The 21,214-nt window shown below is 39.6% G+C and overlaps 1 protein-coding gene and 1 pseudogene across 3 annotated transcripts in view; one reads left to right on the top strand and one right to left on the bottom strand.

Annotated features, from left to right (window-relative positions):
- The window catches only part of SAMD8 (sterile alpha motif domain containing 8), a 64,066-nt gene that overhangs the window by 1,680 nt on the left and 41,172 nt on the right, over nucleotides 1–21,214 (top strand). Inside the window, exon 2 of one of the 2 annotated variants that reach the window (XM_080643017.1) lies at nucleotides 7,610–7,739. The exons of the other annotated variant lie outside the window; for it this stretch is intronic. The gene's annotated coding sequence lies outside the window, so the exon portion shown is untranslated. The remainder of the gene's footprint in view (nucleotides 1–7,609; nucleotides 7,740–21,214) is intronic. 2 annotated transcript variants of the gene reach the window in all.
- LOC308257721 (non-histone chromosomal protein HMG-17-like) lies at nucleotides 11,034–20,132 on the bottom strand (annotated as a pseudogene). The gene is made up of 2 exons: nucleotides 20,121–20,132; nucleotides 11,034–11,304 (listed from the first exon to the last, which is right to left on the bottom strand). The product of its transcript is annotated as a non-histone chromosomal protein HMG-17-like (transcript).

The following is a 21,214-nucleotide window of genomic DNA, read 5'->3' on the forward strand; positions in this document are numbered from 1 at the left end:
CTTTTGTAATTGTTAAATTATAACATGACTTTATGAAATCTTTGACTTTAGCAAAGTCTCACATGTTTTACTTTTACAACTTCTTATCTGATTATAAGTTTTGCAAAGTTGTTGCCTATTTCAAAGCAAACTTTTCATCAGGTATTTCTACTCTAAATGCTTATCAACTGCTTATTCTTCAAATTTACTAGTTGCAACAAGCTTTCAAGTTAGTTTATGCCATATCTTCAAATGCTCAGTGGACTAGTAATTATTTCCTCAAAGGAGAGACGAATTCTTAGCTTTGCTTTTATTTTTTATGTTTAATATATTTTTATTGATTTCAGAAAGGAAGGGAGAGTAAGAGAGAGATAGAAACATCAATGATGAGAGAGAATCATTGATCAGCTGCCTCCTGCATGCCCCCTACTGGGGGTAAAGCTGGCAACCCAGGCACATGCCCTTGGACAGGAATTGAATCCAGGACCTTTTAGTCCCCAGGCCAACCCTCTATCCACTGAGCTAAACCAGTTAGCTTTGCTTTTAGCTGTTGTCAAAAGATTAACTCCCTTTTCTTTAACTGGTCTATAGAGTTGAAGAAGTTTACATAGTATTTCTCTTGTTTATGTTTCAGCTTGTCCTCACCACACTGAGGTCCTATAGAGACCTTGTCTTCATACGTAACTCTGAATAGGTCTTGGCATACAAAAATTTAGGTAACATCTTAATGTTACCACAAAATTAAAGAAAGAAATTGGAGTTGTACAATTAATATATCAGCATGCCTAATAGTTATTTTTGTTTCCCTTTGATAGTTCTCACAATCACTTAGCAGTTTCTCTAAGGCAAGAAAATGTATATTACTCCAGAAGAAGCCATCATGACTGCGATGGCAGAACATGCAGACATATTTAGAAAAATCAGTTTTTATTTCAGCAGCACTCATTCTATTCTGCAAAGATTCTCATTCACATTGACTTATGGATGGAAAGTTCCTGTCTTCATTCTTTATATGGTGGTATATTGTTAGTGAAGGTTGAAATCGTTTTTTTAAATTTAAAGCTTCTGTAGTTTTGATTCTTTTTGTCCATCAAACTGACTTATATGAGATGTGGATACAAATCTGTATACTGCTAAATTACTGACGAAGCTCTTTTTAAAGATTGTGTTATTAGTGGGGAAATACAATATGATCTGAGTGTAATTCTTTTCATGGATTTAGGTTACAGGGAAGGACTGCATTATCCTGCCCAGATTAAATGTTTTAATTTTTGCAGATTGGGGGAACTTAATTTTTTTTTCACTTTTCTCTCATGTGTTTGTATTTGCTTACAAATAAGGTATTCTTATTTATAGAATGCTGTATCTTTGTGTTTTTAAAAATCATATATGAGCGTTTATTCCAATAAAGCCGGCAGTATCTGTGTTTTTTAAATTTTTGCTTGCATGTGGTTTTGAAAACTTTTGAAATCTAGTTTTGTTTGTTTTTTTCTCTAAGGGTATGATGTAACACATTGAGGGATAATATTTGGGCAAAACCAGAAAGAACCACTTGACTAAAGGTAATCATGACAGTCATTCTTACTTTAGGTCTTGTGGTTCTCTTGGCTTTGAGAAATCAAGAAGTTAATTAAAAGTAGGAGAGCATGGGCCAGGCACACTTAGAGAACAATTCAGTGTTTACATGCTGCCTCTGGTTAATTTGCCATCTGAATATGTGGCTATGGATTTGTGACAGACCTGTGGTGTGAATATTCCTGCACTCCCTCCTTCCCTACACACAGCACCATCACTGGATCTTAAGCTGAGCCTGGACTTCATGTTTCCATATTGAAATAGTGTTACTTCACCACACATTGAGCCCTCCCAGTAATCACTTCAGTACAGAATGTAACATAAAGTGAGTCTATCCTGGCTCTTGCATAGGATGGCAGAAACTAGGAAAACTTGGTTATAATAGTTTCATCATAGTATCTATACATACATCTATCTATCTATCTATCTATCTATCTATCTATATGCGCCTAAGTGACCGTCCAACCATTCAACCGGTAGCTATGACACGCACTGACCATCAGGGGGCAGACGCTCAATGCACAGGCATGGAAACATGGAACAGACTGATGAATCTCAGAGGGAAGTGGAGAGGGGGGAGGAGGGAGGGCGGGAAGAGATTAACTAAAGATCTTATATGCATATACTAGAGCCTGGTGCACGGATTCATGTACCCATGGGGTCCCTTGGCCTGGCCTGCAGGGATCAGGCCGAAACCGGTAGTCCAACATTCCCTGAGGGCTCCCAGATTGTGAGAGGGCTCAGGTTAGGCCAAGGGAACTCACCAGTGCACGAATCTGCACCGGGCCTCTAGTTTACTTATAAAATAGTATTTTATGATATGTATCTCAAAAAGGAGTTGTGGAGTCAATGACCTATGTTTGCATTTGTCTTAAATTTTTATTGTGGGTTTTTGTTAAGCTTTTGAATTATGGCAAAGGACAAGAGAGGTGGTAATATTTCTATTATCTATTATCTTGACCCTTTTTCTGTTCTCTTAAAATTCTAGGTAGGAAATTCTAGTAGGAGGTGAGAACTGTGCTAATTTAGGGTCTTCCTATAAGTTAAACTGTATCACAGAGTTATTGGAAATGCTGTCTAATTGGTTTTAGTTTGGAAACTTTAAGACTAAATTAAATCGATGTCAGTTTCATCAATAAATTGTTGGGATGAAAGTCAAAGGCTGCCAAAGCCATATATTAAATTTCGGGTCCAAATCCAATATATTTTCACAATATTGTAATGGAATTTGAAGTCTTGAGCCAGTTTCTCATTTTCCATTATGTTGATTTGATTTGGGGGTGTAGCATATTTAAAAATAATGATTTTTACCAATCAATATGTCAAACTGTTAGCCTGCCCAAATATTATTTTAGTGATTAGAAGAAGAATTATAATTTTACATGTTTGGCTTTTTTACTGGTATGCTCTGGCATGCAGTCAGGTCAAGCTCTTCATCAGATTTACCACTAAATTTTGATTGTTGTGTTTGCATAACTGAGTATGTAAACTGGACAATGTTGTTTATTAGATTCTTATTCATTGAGTTGAGACAGGTATAGACTTAAGTGCAACCTGATAGCAGGAATCTTAAAGATAGATTAGAGCCAGAAAAAGTTTGTGCTCATTGGTATGCATGATAACTTCTAAAAAATTATAATATATTGAGTGCATGGTCCTGGCAGCAAAAAATGTCCCAGAACGGAGGTGCAGTATGATGATATAACTGAGGAGGCTATTTGATTTCTTCAAATGTGCTGTCCAAATTCTGTTCAGAAGTGGGACACAACAAAACAGGAGAAAAATCACTGCTGGAGGATCAAAAATGGATGATAGGAATTGGTTCAAAGTCTTAGAAATTGTTTTGTAATTACAGCAGATTTCATAGGTGTTTTAGAAAAGTGTCCTGTGCTTACTAAGAAAAAGTAAACCATTTTTGATAAAGATCAAGAGAAAAGAATAGCTTTTGTTTGCTCACTGAAAATATTTTAATTTAGGATTAAATATTAAAAATGGGATTTAAAAAGCTAGATAGACCCAAATATTACAAACTGTAGAGCTAAATGCCCAAAGTAAATCTTATCCTCCTATATTGTAGTTCAGGCTTTTTGCTTTCATAAAAATTACTTTTATGCTCTAATTTGTGGATCTACAAGTTACAGTCAATTTGTCTCTATTGTGTGCATATTAAATAAGCTTTATTAGGTAAAAGTGAATTTTAAGCTTATTTTAGAGTGAATGCAACTGTAATGTATAATTGTCCATGGAGAATATATTGACACTGACTTTGCATAATTATTAATAATCTCTCCTTTTCTGGCCTTGGATTATGGATATTATTCTTTAGGTTTCATATGTCACTTAGAAACAAAAACTTAAAATCTTTACTGTATAACCAGATCAGTAATAACTTCCAAAAACAGCACATTTTGCATATGTGAATCAAGTTGCATCAGTTCTAAATTCCTTTAGAGGCATTTGAATGCATGGATTTTAAAGTTAGTATATGGTTTTTAAATTGTTTCAGACAGCTATACTCTAGAACTTTAGAGTGTTTTGTGTATGTACACACACCATCAGGTGAAACTACAAGAAAAATCCAGCATATTTAAATCACTACGATCACAATCTAAACATGGACATTGGTTCTGTAAACCTTTATACAGAGAGAGTAAAGGTTTCATTTTGTTGATGTATCCTCTGTATTCTAAAGGTTGCCTAATGATAAATTAGAAGCCATTGGTCTCTTGTGTGTTTACATAATCAAGCCCTTAGAATAGTTTGTGTTTTTCCACTTATTGGATCCTGTCACTTTAGGAAATTACCCCAATTTCTTCCCAAATTCTTAAAGTACTTTTAGAATAATAATCAATTGTGTATGGCATACTTTTAAAAATGCTCCTGTTGAAATTCTTTTATTTAGTTATATTTGATATTAAATAAGTCATTATATGAGAGACTTGTGTTCATGTGCAGAATTCTGCATTAAGTTAATTGGAATCAACTATTGTGTTGCTATTCTGTTTCTCAGTTAATGTTACTTGATTACATTGTTGTTTTGCTGAAAATTAATTCCGCCCTAAGCAAAACGTTTATAAGATTTAAAATTTGTTTTCAAATGCTCCTATTTATTTTGTATTAACCAAAAGATTTCCAGAATTAAGAGTGGGTTTAACTATTAGTTGACAGATGACACTCCTAATGATTTAATTTTTGGCTTAGGGCAACTATCAGAAAGAGGAGTTGATAATGATGGCAATACTAGCTTACATTTACTGAGCAGTCTATTTACCAAGCATTATTATAAATGCATTACATGTATTATTCCACATAACCTTTACAACAAGCCTCTGCTATAGGAACTAGTGTTCTCCTCACTTTACAGGCAAGAATAATGAGGTCCAGTGAGGTTAAGTAACTGCTGCAAGGTCACATAACTGTAACTGATAAATCCACAGTTTGAACCTGGGCAGTTTGATTCCAGAGCAGCACTCTTAACTACTGTGCTTTCTGGATTTTATATCAGATTCTGTTGTGGAATAGCTGTCTAGCTATTTAACTAAAATTAAATTTATTTAACTCTTTAGCCTTAGTTTATTCAAGTGTAAATTAAGGAATTGTACCTGATCCTTCCAGTTTGCTTCCAATTCTAACATTGTCAGAATTCTGTCATTCTAAATTATAAAATGAGACGTGTTTAAGGTTTCTGATTAGTTTCTGTTTGTCATCTCAAAGTATAAAGGTTAAGTCATTTTCCAAAGTCACACTGTTTATGTGAGAGGGAAGTGGATCTATAATCAGATCTTTTCTTGGATTTATTGGTCTTTTTAGTTGCCTCACTGTTTCTTATCTTTTATTTAGTATGTATATTCATACATGGGTTAATAATTGAATTTAATTGATTTTCTTAATTTTCTATCCATCTCTATTTAAGTGTGATGTGCTTCAAGCAGTGAAAAATACTGTTTTCATCTTCTCAAAAGGGCCATTTCCTTCTGATTATTAAGCATTTTATGCTCATTGTAGAAATACTTAATTTAGAGAATGAAAGAGTCCACCAGAGGAGTAACTGTTAATAGTTTGATATTTTTTTATTTAAAAACCAGAGGCCTGATGCACGAAATTCATGCAAGAGTAGGCCTTCCCTCCCCCAGCTGCTGGCACCGGCTTCCCTCTGGCACCCAGGTCCCAGGCTTCCCTCGCAGCCCCAGCTTCGGCTGGAAGGTCATCTGGAAGGACATCCAGTCTAATTAGCATATTACACTTTTATTATTATAGATATGTACATATACTATTTTTATGACATTTTTCTCCTTAAAAAAAAAAAACTTAAAATTTTTTATTTTGAAATAATTAGAGGCCCAGGCAGTGTGGCTCAATGGTTCAGTGTCAACCCATGAACCAGGAGGTCATGGTTCAATTTCCTGTTGGGGCACATGCCTGGGTTGGGGGCTCAATCCCCAGTAGGGAGTATGCAGGAGTCAGCCAATCAGTGATTCTCTCTCCCTCTCCCTTCCTCTCTTTGAAATCAATAAAAATATACACTGAGTGGCCAGATTATTATGATCTCTGAACACATAATAATCTGGCCACTCAGTGTATATCCTATATAATAAAAGGCTAATATGTAAATTGTCCCCTCAACCATGAGTTTGACCAGCAGGCAGGCCGGCCAACCACCCATGTCCCCTCCCCCTGGCCAGGCTGGCCGGACCCCCCACCCATGCACGAATTCATGCACTGGGCCTCTAATATGTGTGTGTGTGTATATATATATATATATATATATATATATATATATATATATATATACATACATACACACACACACACACACACACACACATACATACACACACATACATACATATACACACACACACACACACACACTGAGTGGCCAGATTATTATGCATTCAGAGATCATAATAATCTGGCCACTCAGTGTATTTTAAAAAAGGGATAAATGAAATAGATTCACAATTTTGTAGAGTAAAAGTTTTTAATTTTGTTGAATTCTAATTTATCTTTTTTTGGTTTGTTTATTTTAGATTGTGCTTTTGAGTATTATTTTTAGGAGCTCTTCACCCTAGCTCCTGAAGATTTTCTTCACAATTATTTTGAAACTAAAGGCCCGGTGCACAAAATTCGTGCACGGGTAGGGTCTCTAGGCCTGGCCGGTGATCAGGACCGATCAGGGCCTTCTGGCTGCTGGCTGGGGCCTTCCTTCTGGCTGCTGGCAGGGGCCTCCCTTCCTCAGCTGCCAGCCAGGGCCTTCCTTCATTCTGCACTGCCCCCTGGTGGTTAGCACACATCATAGTGAGCGATCGAACTCCCAGTCTCCTGGTCAAACTCCCGAGGGGACAATTTGTGTATTAGGCTTTTTATATAGATAGATAGATAATTATAGATACAAAGATAGAACAGAAAGATCCCATGTACCTTTTACCCAGTTTCCCACAATGGTTACATCTTACGTAATTATAGTACAGTATCAGGACCAGGAAATTAACATTTGTTTAATGTGTATCTAGTTGTGTGTCCTTTTATCTTGTGACGATTTGTGTAACCATTGCCTCAATCAAGATATAGAATTAATATATCACTATAAACATCTCCCTTGGTCTACCCCTTTATTGTGGCCCTCTCACCCCCCAACATATACTACCTCTTACCACAACAACCTCTAACCTGTTTCCATCTGTATAATTTGTTATTGTGAGGATGTTATATAAATGGAATCATACTGTATATGACCTTTGAGATTGGCTTTTTTCACTCAGCATGAAAGCCCTTGAGACCAATCTAAGTTATTGTGTGTATCTACAGTTTATTCATTTTTATTGCTGAGTAGTATTCCATGATGTGGATGTACCACAGTTTTTTTAACTCTTCACATATTGTGGGATATTTTGGTTTTTTACACCTTTTCGCTATTACAGGTAATGCTGCTGTGAACATTTGTGTAGAGGTTTTTGTGTGGACATAAATTTTTATTTCTCCGGGATAAAATGCCCAGGAGTACAATTGCTAGGTTGTATGGTAAGTGCATGTTTTTTTCTTTCTTTTTTTTAAGAAACTGTCAAACTATTTCCAGCATGGCTGCACAATCTTACTTTCCCACCAGCAACATGTGAGAGATCCAGTTTCTCTGCATCCTGGCTGCCATTTCAAATTGTCACAGTTTATTTTAGCTGTTCTAATAGGTGAGTAGTGATACTTCAGCATAGTCTTAATTTGCATTTCCCTAGTATGTGGTATTGAAACATTTTTTTCATGTGTATATCTGCCATTCATATATCTTTGGTGGCATGCCTCTTCATGTCTTTTGCCCATTTTCTTAATTGGATTTTTGGCTTTTCACTGTTGAATTTTGGGAGTTTTAAAAAATATATTCTAGATATATGTTGTTTCTCAGGTATGTAGTTTGCAAATACTTTCTCCTAGTCTGTAGCTTGTCTTTGTTTTCTCTTCACATGATCTTCTGTATCGTTAAAGTTTTAATTTTGTTGAAGTCTAATTTATCATTTCTTGTTTTGTTTTGGATTGTGCTTTTGCGTATCATGTTTAGGAGTTCTTCACCGTAGGTCCTGGAAGATTTTCTTCTATGTTATTGTCTAAAAGTTTTGTGGTTCTACACTTTACCTTACATTTAAATTTATAATACATTTTGAATGAAATTTTACATAAGGTGTGAGATTTGGTGAAGGTTCTTTTTTGGCCCATGGATATCCATTTGCTCTAGCACTGTTTTTCAACTACCCATCATTGAATTGTTTTTGTAACTTTGTCAAAAATCAGTTGGCCATACTTGTGCAAGGCTATCTCTCGGTAGTCCTTTCTGTTCAGTTAATCAGTGTGTCTATTCTTCTACCAATATCATATAGTCTTGATTGCTTAGCCACATAATAAGTTTTGAAATTGTGTAGAGTTATTTCCTCCACTATATTCTTGTTCAGAATTGATTTAGCTATTCAAGTTTCTTTACCTTTCCACATAAATTTTAGGATAATCTTGTCTAGATCGCTAGTATTTTCATAGGAATTGTGTTAAATTACATATCAATTTGAGGAGAATTGACATCTTTATTATGTTGAGTCGGCTAACTCACGAATGTGGAATATCTCCATTTATTTAGGGCTTCTTTGATTTATTTCATCAGAATGTTCAATATATAGATCCTATACATGTTGTTAGATTTAAGTATTTCTCTCTTTTTAATGATTTTAAGTGGTATTTATTATATTTTAAATTTCTTTATCCATGTGTTCATTTCTAGTGTACAGAAATACAATTGAATTTTGTTTGTTGCTCTTGTATCCTACAACCTTACTAATTCACTTATTCGTTCTAGGATGTTTTGGGTTTCCTTTTTGTAGATTCCTTGGATTTTTCTATGTAGACTGTCATGTCACCTGCAAATAGGAATATTTTTATTTCTTCATTTCCAATACATACACTTTTTTTATTTCCTTCCTTACCTTATTGTGTTGGCTAGAACTTGAGTACTATGTTTGAGCAATATAAAGAGTAGACATCCTTGCCTTTCCTCATCCTTAGGGGAAAGTATTCAGCTTTCACCATTAAATATGATGTTAGCTGTAGGTTTTTATACATGTTCTTTACCAAATTGAGAATTTCCCCTCTATTTCTATTTTTCTGAAAGTTTTTTTTAAAGTCATGAATGGGTGTTCTTGATACATTTTTTTTGTCAGATGCTTTTCCTGAATGAACTGAAATAATCTTGTGCTTTTTCTTTATAGCTGGTTAACATGGTGGATTACATAGTTTGATTTTTTAATATTGAACCAGCCTTGCAACCCTGGAATAAACTCCACTTACTCATGGTGTATATATACATAAATATATATTTATATATTGCTGAATTCTATTTGCTAATATTTTGTTAATAATTTTTTCATCTGTATTCATGGAGGATATTAGTCTCTCATATTGTAGTTTTCTACAGGTGCTACTTCCTTAGTGCCAGGTAAGAGGTTCAGGTTTTCCAGTCTAGTGGCTGAGAGAGGGGGTGGAGGAACCTCATTATTATCCCCTTGATGGGAGGAGTGGGATGATGGGGGTTTGTGTTTGGCCTCCTTACCCCTGGACACCAGAGGGTAGTGGTGTTAGTTCTGACTTTCTACTCGGCCTTCTGTGATATCACCTCAGCCTGGTCCTTTGGCTGGAGAAAACAGGCTTTTCTTGGGAATCTTTGTCTGTACCCATTGGCATTTCCAGATTTCTGACTTTTCCAGTATCCACTCTGTGATATTTGTGGCAAAATAAACAAACAAAAACACGCAGATAATTCACCATTGTGTTTTTTAATTCCTGTTTCCAAGTGCCTCTCTACACTGCCTTTCTGTCTTCACCTTTCAGTCATCTTATGTTTGTTTTATACATAATGGCCAGGGAGTAACAGGGAAAATAGTTTTACTCCTTTTCCCCACAAGCAGACGTCCACATAATGCTATTTTTTTTTTAATGTACCTGTCAGAAAGTTTATGAGTGCAAACAGTGGCATCTTTTCATCTGCTGTAGTATTTCCTTCAACCTGTGTCTCTACTTTTTGGAAGCTGTTTCATTCATTCTGTCAGTCATTACTTTTCATTCTAGCACCAAGCTTCACTACCTGTTGTACACTCTTCTGATAATTATTCTTTTTTTGCTTGTTCGTTTTGTTTTTTTCCAAGCCAAAAGCTGTATCCAGCTTTATTAGAGATACTTTTCATAAACAATCATGGTATTTCAGGCAGGACATGGGCAGACAATTGTTAACAGTATATAACAGCTTTCAAACTCCCTTCTTCAATGAACTACCAAAATCAGAAAGCCACTATAAAACCCAATGAAATCTTCCTCTGATGCTCTGAACAGAGAAAGTTTAGAGTGAGGGTTGACATTTCACATTAAGCATGTTGTTTAACAACTTTTCACAAGCCAACCCTGACCTTCAGGAAATGAAATGAAAATGGCAGAGAATATCAATCTGTAGATCTACAATCTACAAAGGAATTGCTGCTCTTTTGAAGGATGCCATCTCAGTGGTGACACTGGAAAATCCAGATTGTCCAACATACTGGAAACCAATTTTTGGGGTCAGGTCTCAATAGGTCTCTGGGCTTAAGAGAGTCAAAAGTCTATGCTTAAAGTGGAAAGGGAGGAAAGGACATAAAAACGAATTTTAGTTTTCCCACATGACAAGGTGTTTGTGCCAAGGTGGCTAATGTGTGTCAACATCAAGAGATTCCCTCCTCCCAGGAACCAAGAGGAAGTTTCTCAAAATTAGAAGGGAAAGGTATTTCCCTCCCATGTCAGTCCAGCTTTGGAGACATTCTATTAGTACTATATGTCCTTCCCAAAAAAACAATGAAGTGTTCTGTGTGCTAACAACATAACTTAAAAAAAAAAAAAAAGTAAAACAAAATTCTGCCTTTTTATAAAACTTGATAAAAAACAGTATTTCAAACTGTACAGTCACCAGAAATACACAGTTATCAAAAATGCACACACTTCACTTGGCATCTCCCAGCACCTTCAGCTTTCTGTGCCTGGTCTGTTTTGGCATCTCCGTTTTCTGCAGGGTTATTCCTATCCTTGCCAGCATCAGCTTTCTCCTTTTTCCCTTTCGGTACCTTCTCTCCCTTCTTTGCCAGGGGCCTTTTTAGGCTTTGGAGGATCAGGTTTAACTGATAACCTGGAAGATCTTCTCTGTGGTTTGTCCTTCACCTTGGCTTTATCTCCTTTAGCGTCCCCTTCAGCCTTTCTCTTGGGCAGGATGGCGATGGTGGTGGGAAGTCAGGGCGGGATGTGGGGATGCAGCAGTGCACGGGCTTAGCTCAGTCCGGGGATTGTTCTCGCCTCCTCACACTGCTCCTGACAATTATTCTTATATCTCTGTCTTTGTCCACAGTTTCACCCCTCCTTTAAGACTTAGCTCAAATGTCATTTTCAAGCACTCTTCTCTAATCTTACTAACTGGAAATAACTCTTTTCTCCAACCCCCTTAACTTTCCAGTTTTTTGTTTTTTTAACAAGTTACAAAAGCAAAAGTTTTGTTAGTGTTGTTTTGAGGATCGAGTAAACTAATCTATATTAAGAACTAGCAGCTATAATTTCTTTTACTTTTTTGGGAATCTCTTTAATATCTCTTTCTAGACTGTAAAATCATTATGAGTAGGATATTTCAGATTCACTAAGTAAATGTCACATTGTCTAGTGCAATATCGCTCATATTATGTGCACAATGAATATTTAATGGGTAAATAAATGTAACCTGAGGGCATCTTAAGATTGTCACTGGGTAATGCCTTAGTGTCTGACATCTGCATATAGCAGACAGTAAATGTTTGAGGCTGAACAGTGCAAACCTATGATTCAGAAAGCCTTCATTAATAGGCAGCTTCACTGATGTAATCTCTAATATAATTGAAGACTGTTTGCTGATAAATTCCTTTGCTGATAACTAGAAAATCCTATCTAATAAAAGAGTAATATGCAAATTGACCATCACTCCAACACACAAGATGGCTGCCCCCATGTGGACACAAGATGGCCACCACAATATGGCCAGCAGGGGAGGGCAGTTGGAAGGGACCAGGTCTGCAAGGGAGGGCAGTTGGGAGCAATCAAGCCTGCAGGCGAGGGCAGTTAGGGGTGACCAGGCCAGCAGAGGAGGGATGTTGGGGGCGACTGGGCCTGCAGGGAAGGGCAGTTCGGGGGAACCCAGGCCTGCAGGGGAGAGCAGTTGCAGGGGACCAGGCCTGCAGGGGAGGGCAGTTAGGGGTAACCAGGCCTGCAGGGGAGGGCAGTTAGGGGTGACCAGGCCTGCAGGGGAGGGCAGTTAGGGGTGACCAGGCCTGCAGGGGAGGGCAGTTAGGGGCAAACAGGCTGGCAGAGGAGCAGTTAGGCATCAATCAGGCTGGGAGGGGAGTGGTTAGGGGCTAATCAGGCTGGCAGGCAGATGTGGTTAGGGGCAATCAGGAAGGCAGGCAGGCGAGCAGTTGGGAGCCAGCAGTCCTGGATTGTGAGAGGGATGTCCGACTGCCCGTAGGATCGGGCCTAAACGGGCAGTCGGACATCCCTTTTGGGGTCCCAGATTGGAGAGGGTGCAGGCTGGGCTGAGGGACACACACCCCCATGCACGAATTTCGTGCACCAGGCCTCTAGTATGTAATATTTGTGAGATTCATCCCCTACAGAAGTACAAGTGTACTTAGCTCATGTGAGGTGGTGTGGTGTAGTGAATAACATGGACTTTGAAATGAGATTGCCTGGGTTGAAAACTTGTCTGTACTAGTTACTAGGACAAGTTCATCTTGGGCAGGTTACTTAACCCATCTATTTCAGTTATCTCATCTGTAAAGTGAGGAAGATAATAGTACCTACTTTATATGGTTGTTGTAAGATTATTTAAGCATACAAGTAAAATACATAGAATAGTTCCTGGCACTTAAGTGTTAGCTAATCTAATTATTACCTGTTATTATTTCCTGAAAATGCATAGTTCAGAATATAAGGAGTATGTGAGTTAGGATATATATTCTTTTAAAGGAACAGCACTCTGCAGACATCAAATATCTTATACCTGCACATCCTGTTCCCTGTATTCCTACACCTGGAGGTATTGATTAGATAGCTGATTATCCTTGTCACCTCATTGTGCTTATCATACAAAAGTTAAACAAGTCCTCCTGGAATGTTTTAGTTTAGAAAGGATTAACTAGTTCACACCAAGGAAGAGTATGTACTCTTGTCTTTTTCCTTAGAAGGATATGATAACAAACTTATTAGTACTGGTTGAATATACTTTCCTATTTAGTGCAGTTATCTCTTCCTACCTGATATACCCTTTATTTTGTCTTCATGAACAAATTAAAATGACAATTTAACATTTCTTAAGTCTGTATTTATTTTTTAAAAATTAGTTGCAAATTTATTCTTGTTTTAATGTTCCTATTTGTCCCTTGCTGGCAATCCTATATCAGTCCTCTTAATAGATTTGTTTATGGAACTTTAAAATTTTGTTTTGCCCCAGCCAGTGTGGCTCTGTTGGTTGAGTGTCATCCCATGCACCAAGAGGTCTATGGTTTGATTCCCAGTCAGGGCATATGCCTGGGTTGCAGGCTTGCTCCATCCCCAGTAGGGGGCATACAGGAAGCAGCCAATTGATGTTTCTCTTATCAATATTTTTTCCTCTCCCTCTCCCTTCCTCTCTCTCTAAAATCAATAAAAATATTTTAAAAAACTTTTTTAATTTTAGTTACAGTTGATATTCAATCTATACTAATAAAAGAGTAATATGCTAATTAGACTGGGAGACCTTCTGGGAGACCTTCTGGACGTCCTTCCAGACAAAGCCATGGTGGCAGGGCTGAGGCAGAGGTGATTAGAGGTGATCAGGCCAGGAGGGGAGGGCAGTTGAGGATGATTAGGCTGGCAGGGGGGGCATTTAGGGGCAAGCAGGCCAGCAGTGGGGGGCAGTTTGGAATGATCAGGCCAGCAAGGGGGGTCCAGTTGGGGGTGAGCAGGCCAGCAGGGGGGGCAGTTGGGGGCATGCAGGCTGGTGGGGGAGGGGCAGTTGGGGGCATGCAGGCTGGCAGGGAGGGGAGTTGGGGGCAAGCAGGCTGGCGGGGGGAGCAGTTAGGAGCCAGCGGTTCTGGATTGCGGATCGGGCCTAAACCAGCAGTCGGACATCCCCCAAGGATGCAGATTGGAAAGGGTGCAGGCTGGGCTGAGGGACAACCTTCCCCCACCCCACCCCTGCACGAATTTCATGCACCAGGCCACTAGTATTATAATAAAAATATATTTAAAAATTTTTAAATTTTAATTACAGTTGACATTCAATATTATATTAACTTCAGGTGTACAGCATAGTGGTTAGACATTTATATAACTTAAGAAGTGATCCTTCCCTGGCTGATTTTGCTTAGTGGCTAAAGCAGGGGTGGGCAAACTTTTTGACTCAAGGGCCACAATGGGTTCTTAAACTGGACCGGAGGGCCGGAACAAAAGCATGGATGGAGTGTTTGTGTGAACTAATATAAATTCAAAGTAAAGGAGCAGAGGGGAGAGCAAGAGAACCCTCCGCTCTTTCGGCTCCGCGGGCCGGATAGAACAGTTTGCCCATGGCTGGGCTAAAGCATCAGCCCATGGACCAAAGGGTTGCAGGTTTGATTCCCTATCAAGGACACATACCTGGGTTGCAGGTTTGATCCCAGCCCTGATTGGGGTGCATACAGGAGGCAACCAATCAATGTATCTCTCACACATCTGTGTTTATCTCATTGGAAAAAAATATCCTTGTGTGAGGATTAACAAAAAAAGAAGTGATCCCCCCAATAAGTCTAGTACCTTCAACAGCATATATATAATTACAATATTATTGAATATATTTCCTATGCTATACTTTAAATCCTTGTATCTATTTTATAACTTCCAATTTGTACTTCTTAATCCCTTCATCTTTTTCACCCAGTCCCCTAATCCTCATCCTACCTGGTAGCCATCAGTTTGTTCTCTATGAGTTTATTTTTGTTTTGTTTGTTCATTTATTTTATTTTTTAGATGCTACATGTAAGTGAAATCATATGGTAATTTGTCTTTCTCTGTCTGACTTATTTCACTTAGCCTAATACCCTCTAGGTCTATCCATGTTGTCACAAGTTGCAAGGTTTTGCTCTCGTTTTTCTGGCTGAGTAATACTCTATTGTATATATGTACCACATCTTTATCTATTCATCTATCCATGGACACATAGGTTGCTTCCATATCTTGGCTATCTATAATAATAAAAGCGTAATATGCTAATTAGACCGGACAGCCGGAAATCCTTCTGGTTGAAGCCAGTGCTGGTGAGGGCCAAGCCCCTTGCATGAATTTCGTGCATTAGGCCTCTAGTTGTAAATAATGCTGCAATGAACATAAGGATTCACATGTCTTTTCAAATTAGTGTTTTGGGTTTCTTTGAATAAATGCCCAGAAATGGAATTGCTGGGTCCTTCTTTTTCTCTTGTTAACTTTGTTTTAAAGTCTATTTTGTTTGATAAAAATATTACTACCCCCAGCTTTTTTTTTTTTTAATTTCCATTTGCATGAAATATCTTTTCCATACCTTTACTTTCAGTCTGTGTGTCTTTTGATCTGAAATAGGTCTTTTTTTATTTGTTTGTTTGTTTTTATTTTATTGTTTAAAGTATTACATATAGTATTACATATGTCTCCTTTTCCCCCCCACTGAGCTCTCCCCAGCCACCCTCACCCCCCTAGTGTCTATGTCCATTGGTTATGCTTATATGCATGCATACAAGTCCTTTGGTTGATCTCTTACCCCCATCCCTAACCCCTCCCCTGCCTTCCCACTAAAGTTTGACAGTTTGTTCGATGCTTCTTTGTCTCTGTATCTATTTTTGTTTATCATTTTATAATGTTCATTATAGTCCATGTGATGTTTATCTTTCTCTGACTGGCTTATTTCGCTTAGCATAATGCTCTCCAGGTCCATCCATACTGTTGTGGATGATAAGAGTTCTAAAATGGGTCTTTTATAGGCAGCATATGTACAGGTCTTGTTTTCTTATCCATTCAGCCACCCTATGTCTTTTGATTGGAGCATTTAATCCCTTTACATCTAAAGTAATGATTGATATGTTAAGTAGTTATTGCCATTTTAATATTTATATTTTTTATCTTTTTTTTTTCCTTCTTCTTCTTAAACAAGTTCCTTTAACATTTCTTGTAATACTGGTTGGGTGGTAATGAACACCTTTAGCTTTTCCTTATCTGGAAAGCTTTTTATCTCTCCTTCAATTCTAAATGATAGCCTTTCTGAGTAGGGTAATTTTGGTTACAGGTCCTTGCTTTTCATCACTTTGAATATTTTGTGCCAATCCCTTCTGGCCTGAATGTTTCTGTTGAGAAATCAGCTCACAGTTTGATGGGAGCTCCCTTGTAGGTAACTAACTGTCTTTCTCTTGCTGCTTTTAAGATTCTCTCTCTGTCTTTAATCTTTGCCATTTTAATTATGATGTGTCTTGTGGGCTTCTTTGGGTTCATCTTGTTTGGGATTCTGCACTTTCTGGACTTGTATGTCTATTTCCTTTGCCACGGTAGGAAAATTTTTAGTCATTATTTCTTTAAATAGGTTCTCAATCCCTTTCTCTCTCTTCTTCTTCTTCTGGTACCCCTATGGTATGAATGTTGTTAGCTTCAATGTTGTCCCAGAGGTTCCTTAAACTATACTCATTTAAAAATTTTTTCCCCTTTATTTATTTTTAGAGAGAGAGGAAGGAAGAGGGATAGAGAGCTAGAAATATCAATGAGAGAGAAACATCATTGATTGGCCACCTCCTGCATGCATGCCCCACACTGAGGATTGAGCCCACAATCTGGGCATGTGCCCTGACCGGGAATCGAACCAGTGACCTCTTGGTTCATGGGTCGACACTCAACCGCTGAACCACAACAGCTGGGTACACCCCTTTCTGGGCTGAGTGCAAAGTCTTGGTGTAGTTAAGCCTTGATTGCTGTTGGTAAACTGGGAGGAATTGACCTCCAGGCCAATTGGCTGTGAGGACCCTCTGTGTCTATAATGGAAGAACTGCTGTGCTGGAGACACGCTTATGGTGCAGGACTTGTTTCAGTGGGGCTTTGGTGCTCATTGAGTCTGCCTCTTGAATGTGTCACTTATGGATGTGAAGAGTTGAAATCTGGTGTCTCACACTGACCACTAGGTACACTGGCTTCTGGATCTCCAGTGGGGTGCAGGTCAGCTACTGTCTGAGGCCACCCAGCAGGAGCTACAGTGAGAACTACAGTTTTCTCCTCTTTGCTTGGGGTTTGGAGGTTTTGGAGCTGTCTGACCCGGGCTGCAAGTTTGCTAGGTTAAGCTGCGATAAGGCAGGTCATTCATATGCTAAAGCCGCTGCTTGGAGCTTGGGTGGGTTTGTAGATTGTGCAGGGCGGGGTCTCAGGGCGTGACTAGGCTAGGGCGTGGCAAACAGCGATGGCTGCCAGTTAGCCGGCTCTTCGTGCTCTTCGTCTCCGACCAACCGTGTCCGGCGTCCCGCACCCCAGCACAGCAAACAATTATTCCTGCGCGCAGCCTTGCAAGCAAGCCACCCTCACTTTCCGACCCCAGTCCAGCTTCTCCCCGTAGGAGTTTGGGTCCCCCGCGTCTCCCCAGAAACTGGAGTTTGGAGTAATCGGGAGCTTGTCTCCCTTCGGGTTGAAAAAAACAGCGCTCTCAGTCGCCTGTCGCTAGCCCGATTCGCGCGCCTCTATACCTCAGCTTTTCAGCACTTGTGCACCTCTCAATGCTGTTTGTTCTTTCCTTCTATTTGTAGAACTTCCACTCAGCCAGCTTTCCCGTGGTTCTGGGTGATAGACGTTTTGTCTTTTAGTTGTAGTTTTGAAATTGTTGTGCGAGGCAGCAGTTTAGGTGTTTACCTACGCCGCCATCTTGGATCCTGTCTATTTAATTCTTTTTCTGGGGATTTTTTCTATTTCATTTGGGGCATGTTTCTTTGTCTCTTCATTTTGGCTATCTCTCTGTATTTGTTTCTGTATATTAGGTAGATCTGCTATGTCTCCCTGTCTTGATGGGGTGACCTTATGTAGTAGGTAGCCTGTGGGGCTTAGTGATGCAGTCTCCCCAATCACCTGAACTTGGTGTTCCAGGAATGTTCCTTTTGTGAGTTATGTGAGTCCTCCTATTGTAGTTTATTCTTAATTGTTGTTGGACTGTCCATGGGTGGATTGACCCTTAGGCTGGCTGACTGTGAGGATTGACCCCAACCAGTGTTCGTGTTGCTGTGTGGGGAGCTGACCCCATGAAGTGGAATTCACCCCAGGAGGTTCTTGTGCCTGCCAAGATCTCCTTTGGATGTTTGGCTTGTGGAGTTAATTGGGTCATGCTCTGATGCGATCTGAAGCCAGCCATGGGGTATATTGGTTCTGGGGCCTCTTGGGAAGGACTCCAGTGCAGATCAATGTCAGTGCTGCCTGTGACTGGCCCTGGGCTACGTGTTAGGATCTACAAAGTGATCCACTATTGGTGGCTGCCTCTGCTGGGTCTAGGTGTACATGGGAGGGGCCAAGCTATGTACTAAATTTCAGCTTCTACTGTACTGAACCTGGGTCAGGACATCAATGGGCCCAAGGCTCCCAAGATCCACCTCTACCTGCCAGCTGCCTGTTAGGCTCAGCCTCTGAATGAGTCTCTAGTGAATGTGAGATGTATGAGGTGTTCGGAGTGAGTCACCAGATAGGGGTGAGTGGTGGTCACCAGATTGATATAGGTTCAAACTCTACATCAGTGCTGAGTTTGAGGCCACTCAGCAAAAGTCTCAGGTTATACCATGGCCAGTTACACCCACCTGGGGCCTGTGGACCTTTGGGGTGGGCTGAGATTCTAGGGAGTTGTTAGGGTGGGACCAGTAGAGTCCATCAGGTTAAGACAGATTAAGATTTGGCCATGTGGAAAAAGGGCTTTCCACAGAACCAGTGGCAGTGGTTGGAGCATGTGGAGCAAAAATGGCCCTCGCCCAAAAGTCACACAATTCAGTCTCTACCTGCGTGTCTCTAACATCTCCTGAGTCAGCCCAGACCTCCTCAAAAGCCTTCCAAGATAGACTGCAGCAAGCCGAAATTGGACCCAGCCAGCTTATTCCTCTCCAGGGTGTGAGCTTTGAGAGGTGGGGCCACTGGGAGTCTGGAGGGTGGGTCTAGTGTATGCTCATGGACTGATGCCTATTGGAGTGGAGTGCTCGACCCCAGAAAAGGTGGCATCTGGCATTTGTGGGTAAGGTGGGAGAGGGACTCAGCACAGGGATAATGGCGCATGTCCCCCTATACCTCTTCCCAAAGCCACCTTACTCAGTTTCTCTCTGTATGACTCCTGTCCACTCTGAGCCACCATCCCTCCGCTGGAAGCCAGGGTGAGTGTCTGTGAATAAGAGTTTATACACTGGCTCTTTATAAGGGTGCCTGGATTTTTAGCAGTCTCCCATCTCACTCTGGCAGATAGTATCCCCCCTGATTTTCACAACCAGATGTTATATAGGCTCCTCTTTCTGGCACTGGTATTCTAGGCTGGGGCATCCAGTGTGGGATTGAGACCCCTTGCTTCTCAGGAGGGGCCTTTGCAGCTGAGATATCCCTCCTGATTCTCAACCATTGCGCATGGGTGTAGGATCAGCCCTTTTTGCATCTCTGCCCTTCCTACCAGTCTCACATTGGCTTCTTCTATATACATTGAGTGGCCAGATTATTATGACCTCTGAATGCATAATAATCTGGCCACTCAATGTATATCCTATATAATAAAAAGCTAATATGCAAATTGTCCCCTCGACCAGGAGTTTGACCAGCAGGCAGGCTGGCCAACTGCCCATGTCCCCTCCCCCTGGCCAGGCTGGCAGGACCCCACCCATGAACGAATTCATGCACCGGGCCACTCAGTGTATATACTTAGTTGTAAGACTTCAGTTCAGCTATTCTTCAGTTGGTTATTCAGGTTCATTGTTCTATAATTTAGTTATAATTTCAATTTCGTCCTGGGAGGAGGTGAGTGAAACTTTTACCTCTGCTGCCATCTTGCATCTCCTGTTCTTTTTTTTATCTTACTTTTTAATTACATTTAATATTGTATTAGTTTCAAGTATACAGCATAGTAGTTAGACAATCATGTGCTTTGTAAAGTGGCTCCATTATTTCAAGTACCCACTATATTTCCTATGCTGTAGTTTACATCCCCATGACTATTTGTGACTACTAACTTGTACTTCTTAATCCTTTCACCTTTTTCACCCAGCTTCCTAACCCTTTTCCCCCTTTCCTGGCAACCATCAATCTATTCTCTGTATCTATGAGTCTATTTCTATTTTGTTGGTTCATTTATTTTGTTCTTCAGATTCTACATATAAGTGAAGTCATATGGTATTTGTCTCCCTCTGACTTTTTCACTTAATACATTACCCTCTAGGTCCATTCATGCTGTCACAGATGGTAAGATTCTGTTCTTTTTTATAGCCTCCTGTTTTGTTTAATGATTCTGTTTGGAAGGGGATTGGGAAACTGAGTTATTAAATTATTTTGGTTGCTACTTCCTTTTTGCACATTCATTTAATAATGGTTGTTGAAAACGTATTATGTGCTAATCCTATAGGCCTTAGTGATCTTCTTAGTAATCCCTACTATCTTCTCTAAAAATAAAACAAAATAACCTAACAAAAACCCACTAAGCTCTCATGCTGCCTTATGTGCTAGATACATTATTTTTTCTTTTTTAAAATATATTTTTATTGATTTCAGAAAGGAAGGGAGAGGGAGAGAGAGATAGAAACATCAGTGATTAGAGAGAATCATTGATCAGCTGCCTCCTGTACGCCCCCTACTGGGGATTGAGCCCACAACCTGGGCATGTGCCCCTGACCAGAATCGAACCTGGGACCCTTCAGTCCGCAGGCTGACACTCTATCCACTGAGCCAAACCAGTTAGGGCGATACTTTTCTATTCTTATTTCCCCTTTCCTCCCCACCCCTGCCTTTTTTCATTTGTAGTGTGGTATTTGTCTACTTTCTTAATTCTTGTTATTGTTGAACCTACTTAATAGATGCAATGGCCAGATAATAGCCTTTGTTTTGTTTACATTATTAATGGGACATTTTACAAAAC

This window comes from Plecotus auritus (genome assembly GCF_963455305.1).
Source record: "Plecotus auritus genome assembly, chromosome: 9".
In the NCBI taxonomy this organism is placed as follows: domain Eukaryota; kingdom Metazoa; phylum Chordata; class Mammalia; order Chiroptera; family Vespertilionidae; genus Plecotus; species Plecotus auritus.